This window comes from Schistocerca cancellata, unplaced genomic scaffold (assembly GCF_023864275.1).
Source record: "Schistocerca cancellata isolate TAMUIC-IGC-003103 unplaced genomic scaffold, iqSchCanc2.1 HiC_scaffold_107, whole genome shotgun sequence".
Classification (NCBI taxonomy): domain Eukaryota; kingdom Metazoa; phylum Arthropoda; class Insecta; order Orthoptera; family Acrididae; genus Schistocerca; species Schistocerca cancellata.
The window spans coordinates 10,001-17,500 of NW_026046161.1; the positions used below are offsets into that span (position 1 = coordinate 10,001).

At 54.9% G+C, this 7,500-nt stretch overlaps 3 non-coding genes across 3 annotated transcripts in view; all 3 read right to left on the reverse strand.

The window, feature by feature from the left end:
* Positions 1 to 1,466, reverse strand: part of LOC126111971 (large subunit ribosomal RNA) — a 4,222-nt gene extending 2,756 nt beyond the window's left edge. Inside the window, exon 1 of the ribosomal RNA XR_007524227.1 lies at positions 1 to 1,466. This exon is cut by the window's left edge and continues 2,756 nt beyond it. This is a non-coding gene — a ribosomal RNA (large subunit ribosomal RNA).
* Positions 1,467 to 1,654: 188 nt separating this feature from the next.
* On the reverse strand, positions 1,655 to 1,809 carry LOC126111970 (5.8S ribosomal RNA). The gene has a single exon (XR_007524226.1). It is a non-coding gene; the product is annotated as a 5.8S ribosomal RNA (ribosomal RNA).
* Positions 1,810 to 2,162: 353 nt separating this feature from the next.
* LOC126111975 (small subunit ribosomal RNA) lies at positions 2,163 to 4,071 on the reverse strand. Its single transcript, XR_007524230.1, has one exon. It is a non-coding gene; the product is annotated as a small subunit ribosomal RNA (ribosomal RNA).
* Positions 4,072 to 7,500: the final 3,429 nt, after the last annotated feature.

The window sequence follows — 7,500 nt, forward strand, 5'->3', positions numbered from 1 at the left end:
AAAAGTGGCCCACTTGGCACTCCGATCCGAGTCGTTTGCTCGCGGCTTCAGCATATCAAGCAAGCCGGAGATCTCACCCATTTAAAGTTTGAGAATAGGTTGAGGTCGTTTCGGCCCCAAGGCCTCTAATCATTCGCTTTACCGGATGAGACTCGTACGAGCACCAGCTATCCTGAGGGAAACTTCGGAGGGAACCAGCTACTAGATGGTTCGATTAGTCTTTCGCCCCTATACCCAGCTCCGACGATCGATTTGCACGTCAGAATCGCTACGGACCTCCATCAGGGTTTCCCCTGACTTCGTCCTGGCCAGGCATAGTTCACCATCTTTCGGGTCCCAACGTGTACGCTCTAGGTGCGCCTCACCTCGCAATGAGGACGAGACGCCCCGGGAGTGCGGAGGCCGCCGCCCCGTGAAGGGCGGGGAAGCCCCATCCTCCCTCGGCCCGCGCAAGGCGAGACCTTCACTTTCATTACGCCTTTAGGTTTCGTACAGCCCAATGACTCGCGCACATGTTAGACTCCTTGGTCCGTGTTTCAAGACGGGTCGTGAAATTGTCCAAAGCTGAAGCGCCGCTGACGGGAGCGATTATTCCGCCCGAGAGCATCCCGAGCCAACAGCGGCGCGGGTCCGGGGCCGGGCCAGGTAGGTCTGTCATCCGGGAAGAACCGCGCGCGCTTGCCGGGAGCCCGAGCGCCCAAAGGGGCGAATCGACTCCTCCAGATATACCGCCGAGCAGCCAGCCAGGACACCGGGGCTCTGCCCAACAGACGCGAACCGAGGCCCGCGGAAGGACAGGCTGCGCACCCGGGCCGTAGGCCGGCACCCAGCGGGTCGCGACGTCCTACTAGGGGAGAAGTGCGGCCCACCGCACACCGGAACGGCCCCACCCCGCGGCGAGTGGAAAGGCAACCGGACACGACCCCGCCGCGGATTGCTCCGCGCGGGCGGCCGGCCCCATCTGCCGAGGGCGGGAGCCAGTGGCCGGATGGGCGTGAATCTCACCCGTTCGACCTTTCGGACTTCTCACGTTTACCCCAGAACGGTTTCACGTACTTTTGAACTCTCTCTTCAAAGTTCTTTTCAACTTTCCCTCACGGTACTTGTTCGCTATCGGTCTCGTGGTCATATTTAGTCTCAGATGGAGTTTACCACCCACTTGGAGCTGCACTCTCAAGCAACCCGACTCGAAGGAGAGGTCCCGCCGACGCTCGCACCGGCCGCTACGGGCCTGGCACCCTCTACGGGCCGTGGCCTCATTCAAGTTGGACTTGGGCTCGGCGCGAGGCGTCGGGGTAGTGGACCCTCCCAAACACCACATGCCACGACAGGCGGCAGCCTGCGGGGTTCGGTGCTGGACTCTTCCCTGTTCGCTCGCCGCTACTGGGGGAATCCTTGTTAGTTTCTTTTCCTCCGCTTAGTAATATGCTTAAATTCAGCGGGTAGTCTCGCCTGCTCTGAGGTCGTTGTACGAGGTGTCGCACGCCACACCGCCAGCCGGCTGTGCACGCTACCGAGAAAGTACCGGTATGCGAACCGCCAGGCGACGGGCGCGCATCGCACGTTTAAGGAGACGCGGCCGGCCCCACAGGCGGCCACGACACTCCCAGGTCTCCGAAGCGGGACAAACGCCGCGCGCTTCAGTATACGTAGCCGACCCTCAGCCAGACGTGGCCCGGGAACGGAATCCATGGACCGCAATGTGCGTTCGAAACGTCGATGTTCATGTGTCCTGCAGTTCACATGTCGACGCGCAATTTGCTGCGTTCTTCATCGACCCACGAGCCGAGTGATCCACCGTCCTGGGTGATCTTTTTCATTTAGTTTCCACTGTCTCTTTCAAGACAGTTGCATAGGCGGGACTGAGGCGTTTGACGGCCCCTGTTCCAGCGTTCCTGTGTCCAACGGCCTCACGGCCGATGGGCGTCGTACGGCTCCACACCGGAGCGGACAGGCACTCGGGCGAAAGTCATTCAAAACCGGCGCCAGGCGCCAGGTGCCGCAGGCCAGCCGCTCCAGAGCTTCAGCGCTCGTACCACACAACATTTTTCCGTTAGTTTTGAGAGGCACGCGTGGTTCCGCACGCGGCGCACGGCTGCTGCCGTACAGGTAGCGTGTTGCGCGACACGACACGCACATCGAAAGACATGCAGTCTAGTCGGTAATGATCCTTCCGCAGGTTCACCTACGGAAACCTTGTTACGACTTTTACTTCCTCTAAATGATCAAGTTTGGTCATCTTTCCGGTAGCATCGGCAACGACAGAGTCGATGCCGCGTACCAGTCCGAAGACCTCACTAAATCATTCAATCGGTAGTAGCGACGGGCGGTGTGTACAAAGGGCAGGGACGTAATCAACGCGAGCTTATGACTCGCGCTTACTGGGAATTCCTCGTTCATGGGGAACAATTGCAAGCCCCAATCCCTAGCACGAAGGAGGTTCAGCGGGTTACCCCGACCTTTCGGCCTAGGAAGACACGCTGATTCCTTCAGTGTAGCGCGCGTGCGGCCCAGAACATCTAAGGGCATCACAGACCTGTTATTGCTCAATCTCGTGCGGCTAGAAGCCGCCTGTCCCTCTAAGAAGAAAAGTAATCGCTGACAGCACGAAGGATGTCACGCGACTAGTTAGCAGGCTAGAGTCTCGTTCGTTATCGGAATTAACCAGACAAATCGCTCCACCAACTAAGAACGGCCATGCACCACCACCCACCGAATCAAGAAAGAGCTATCAATCTGTCAATCCTTCCGGTGTCCGGGCCTGGTGAGGTTTCCCGTGTTGAGTCAAATTAAGCCGCAGGCTCCACTCCTGGTGGTGCCCTTCCGTCAATTCCTTTAAGTTTCAGCTTTGCAACCATACTTCCCCCGGAACCCAAAAGCTTTGGTTTCCCGGAGGCTGCCCGCCGAGTCATCGGAGGAACTGCGGCGGATCGCTGGCTGGCATCGTTTATGGTTAGAACTAGGGCGGTATCTGATCGCCTTCGAACCTCTAACTTTCGTTCTTGATTAATGAAAACATACTTGGCAAATGCTTTCGCTTCTGTTCGTCTTGCGACGATCCAAGAATTTCACCTCTAACGTCGCAATACGAATGCCCCCGCCTGTCCCTATTAATCATTACCTCGGGTTCCGAAAACCAACAAAATAGAACCGAGGTCCTATTCCATTATTCCATGCACACAGTATTCAGGCGGGCTTGCCTGCTTTAAGCACTCTAATTTGTTCAAAGTAAACGTGCCGGCCCACCCAGACACTCAATAAAGAGCACCTTGGTAGGATTTCAACGGGGTCCGCCTCGGGACGCACGAACACGCACGAGGCGGTCGCACGCCTTCGGCTCGCCCCACCGGCAGGACGTCCCACGATACATGCCAGTTAAACACCGACGGGCGGTGAACCAACAGCGTGGGACACAAATCCAACTACGAGCTTTTTAACCGCAACAACTTTAATATACGCTATTGGAGCTGGAATTACCGCGGCTGCTGGCACCAGACTTGCCCTCCAATAGATACTCGTTAAAGGATTTAAAGTGTACTCATTCCGATTACGGGGCCTCGGATGAGTCCCGTATCGTTATTTTTCGTCACTACCTCCCCGTGCCGGGAGTGGGTAATTTGCGCGCCTGCTGCCTTCCTTGGATGTGGTAGCCGTTTCTCAGGCTCCCTCTCCGGAATCGAACCCTGATTCCCCGTTACCCGTTACAACCATGGTAGGCGCAGAACCTACCATCGACAGTTGATAAGGCAGACATTTGAAAGATGCGTCGCCGGTACGAGGACCGTGCGATCAGCCCAAAGTTATTCAGAGTCACCAAGGCAAACGGACCGGACGAGCCGACCGATTGGTTTTGATCTAATAAAAGCGTCCCTTCCATCTCTGGTCGGGACTCTGTTTGCATGTATTAGCTCTAGAATTACCACAGTTATCCAAGTAACGTGGGTACGATCTAAGGAACCATAACTGATTTAATGAGCCATTCGCGGTTTCACCTTAATGCGGCTTGTACTGAGACATGCATGGCTTAATCTTTGAGACAAGCATATGACTACTGGCAGGATCAACCAGGGAGCTGCGTCAACTAGAGCTGAGCAGCCGGCCGCCCGGGAGTGTGTCCCAGGGGCCCGCGCGAACACGCAAGCGTCCGCTCAATTATTCTGCAAACAGGAGGAGGCTGAGCTCCCCTGCACAATACACCTCGAAACCCTCTCAGGTCCCGGCGGCGCGCAGCGCCGTCCTAAGTACTTGGTCGGGTTCGAGAGAGGCGCAATCGCCCGGAGTTAGGCGAGTAGACGCTTTAGGTGCGACCACCCGTGCTCCCAACTGAGCTTGCCGCTGCCGACAGAGGCCCGGGAGCGTGCTGTCGTGGCATTGCCGGCGGGAGACAACACGCGCCACCTACGGTGACCGGCAGCTCCAACGCCAGCGCCACAGAAGGGCAAAGGCCCCACGTGGGTGCCGAAGCGAACTCTCCCAGCACAGCGCACGTGCCAACACGTCTGCACAACTGCGATACAAACCACCAGCGAGAACCGCTGGGGCGACCGAGCAGCAGACGGCGTCGCGGCGCCGAGTGCCGGGCGGCGGCGCATCCTCAACGCACACAGTCCTCAATCGGACCAGCACACTGCAGATGTCCACCGCGCTTCGCACCGGGCCGGCGAGGACCCACTTTGGCTGCACGGCGCCGCGCGCAGGGTGCCCCGGCGCGCAGCTGCGCCGCCTGCCGCGTCCGTCGGCCGGCGCGCCTGCCACTGGGCGCCCCCACCAGCCGGCTGTAGCGCGTGCGCCCACGCACCGCGCGGCCAGCACGCCGGGCGGCCCCCCCTCACCGGCCGGGGACAGTCCCACCCACCCACAGCCGCGTATCGCTTCACACCCAGATTCACATTCACGTTCGTTGGTATGGTGGGGACCGCTTCGTAGCTGTACCGATCGTTGCCCTCACAGATGTACCTCCAGCAAGGACAACCGCACCACAACGGGTTACCAGTTGTTCATTTGCGTAACGTCACCAGTAAACGTACACGTCCATCCCCGTTTGCAAAGTCAACTATTATTGCATGCCTGCCTGTCAGGTGTCAAGACACACTACATCCGCTCACATCCACGCAACAAAATGTGCCCGACTAGAGGGCACGTGGAAGGTGCCCCCGTACGTATGCGATGTCCATTGCGCGACCAACTGTCAACCGGCCTCTGTAGCATGTCGCAGATGTGGAACGCGGGGCACCGTGCTATCACATTGTGTGAGAAGAGACTACTACGTCTGCATACACGCGCCACTACATGAACAGACGGCTCATGCTGATCGCCATCCACTGCGTCCATTACTCCCACACGTCTCTATGGCGTACCACACTGCAATGCAGCTGTTATGGGGAGATGACACGTAGCTGTGTACACAACATTCTGAGCGGGTTGCGGTTGGACAATACATTAATGTAACGTGTCATATGCCAATTACAGAGCAGGGTAAGGCACAACTTGGGTTAGGTTAAGGCACAACTTGGGTTAGGTTAAGGCACAACTTGGGTTAGGTTAAGGCACAACTTGGGTTAGGTTAAGGCACAACTTGGGTTAGGTTAAGGCACAACTTGGGTTAGGTTAAGGCACAACTTGGGTTAGGTTAAGGCACAACTTGGGTTAGGTTAAGGCACAACTTGGGTTAGGTTAAGGCACAACTTGGGTTAGGTTAAGGCACAACTTGGGTTAGGTTAAGGCACAACTTGGGTTAGGTTAAGGCACAACTTGGGTTAGGTTAAGGCACAACTTGGGTTAGGTTAAGGCACAACTTGGGTTAGGTTAAGGCACAACGTGGGTTAGGTTAAGGCACAACGTGGGTTAGGTTAAGGCACAACGTGGGTTAGGTTAAGGCACAATGTGGGTTAGGTTAAGGCACAATGTGGGTTAGGTTAAGGCACAATGTGGGGGTAGATTGCGGTACAAATTGCATTACATTGCGGTGCAAATTGCATTACATTGCGGTGCAAATTGAGTTACATTGCGGTGCAAATTGAGTTACATTGCGGTGCAAATTGAGTTACATTGCGGTGCAAATTGAGTTACATTGCGGTGCAAATTGAGTTACATTGCGGTGCAAATTGAGTTACATTGCGGTGCAAATTGAGTTACATTGCGGTGCAAATTGAGTTACATTGCGGTGCAAATTGAGTTACATTGCGGTGCAAATTGAGTTACATTGCGGTGCAAATTGAGTTACATTGCGGTGCAAATTGCGTTACATTGCGGTGCAAATTGCGTTACATTGCGGTGCAAATTGCGTTACATTGCGGTGCAAATTGCGTTACATTGCGGTGCAAATTGCGTTACATTGCGGTGCAAATTGCGTTACATTGCGGTGCAAATTGCGTTACATTGCGGTGCAAATTGCGTTACATTGCGGTGCAAATTGCGTTACATTGCGGTGCAAATTGCGTTACATTGCGGTGCAAATTGAGGTAGGTTAAGGTGCAACACAGGTTAGGTTAAGGTGCAACATAGGTTAGGTTAAGGTGCAAGATGGGTTAGGTTAAGGTGCAAGATGGGTTAGGTTAAGGTGCAAGATGGGTTAGGTTAAGGTGCAAGATGGGTTAGGTTAAGGTGCAAGATGGGTTAGGTTAAGGTGACATAGGTTAGGTTAAGGTGACATAGGTTAGGTTAAGGTGACATAGGTTAGGTTAAGGTGACATAGGTTAGGTTAAGGTGACATAGGTTAGGTTAAGGTGACATAGGTTAGGTTAAGGTGACATAGGTTAGGTTAAGGTGACATAGGTTAGGTTAAGGTACAAACTGGGTTGTGTTATGGTACACATTGCGTTGTAGTACAGTACACGTTAGGTTTGGGTACGGTACACAATGTGGTATGGGATGGCGTGTTGTGGGGGGGAGGGGGGGGGGGAGGTTCGTTGATATCGACCGTAGGACGTGGATGCCCGAGGCAGCGTCAGTGTGTCAAAGGAGTTATGTCACGTCGGGATGCGCTTTTCGCCAGTGAGAGGGGGCGAGCCGTGTCTGTGGTTGCGGCAGACCTGTGTGTTTCATTCCTGCCAGTGTGTTTGTGCTGTAAGACGAGGCAGTGTGGTGGTGATGGGTGCACCCCTGTGTAGGACATGTGTGGGTGTTGGTGGCTTCTCTGAGCAATTGTGGTTGTCGGACGAGTGGGGTATTCTGTTTTATGATTGGACCTCCCGGTCTGGTTATCATAGCGTAGTTGGTGTACTGTGGCGGATAGGATGCACCGGACGTTGGTCCATGCTGGTGCTTAGTAGTTGTATCTGTGTCTGTTACAGGCAGAGAGTAGTGTGTGATAGAGTGTGTGGCTGACGTGTGGTTCATTTTGTGTGTACGGACGTTCAGCATGTATAGGGGCATTTGCGTATATAATCTATCATAATCTATCTATGTGGGCCTGCATAGTTTACTGAGCAGTGCTGTGAGGTGACTGAACTACGAGTGACGTACTGATTTACAGCGGAATGATTGCCTTGTACCAAAGAT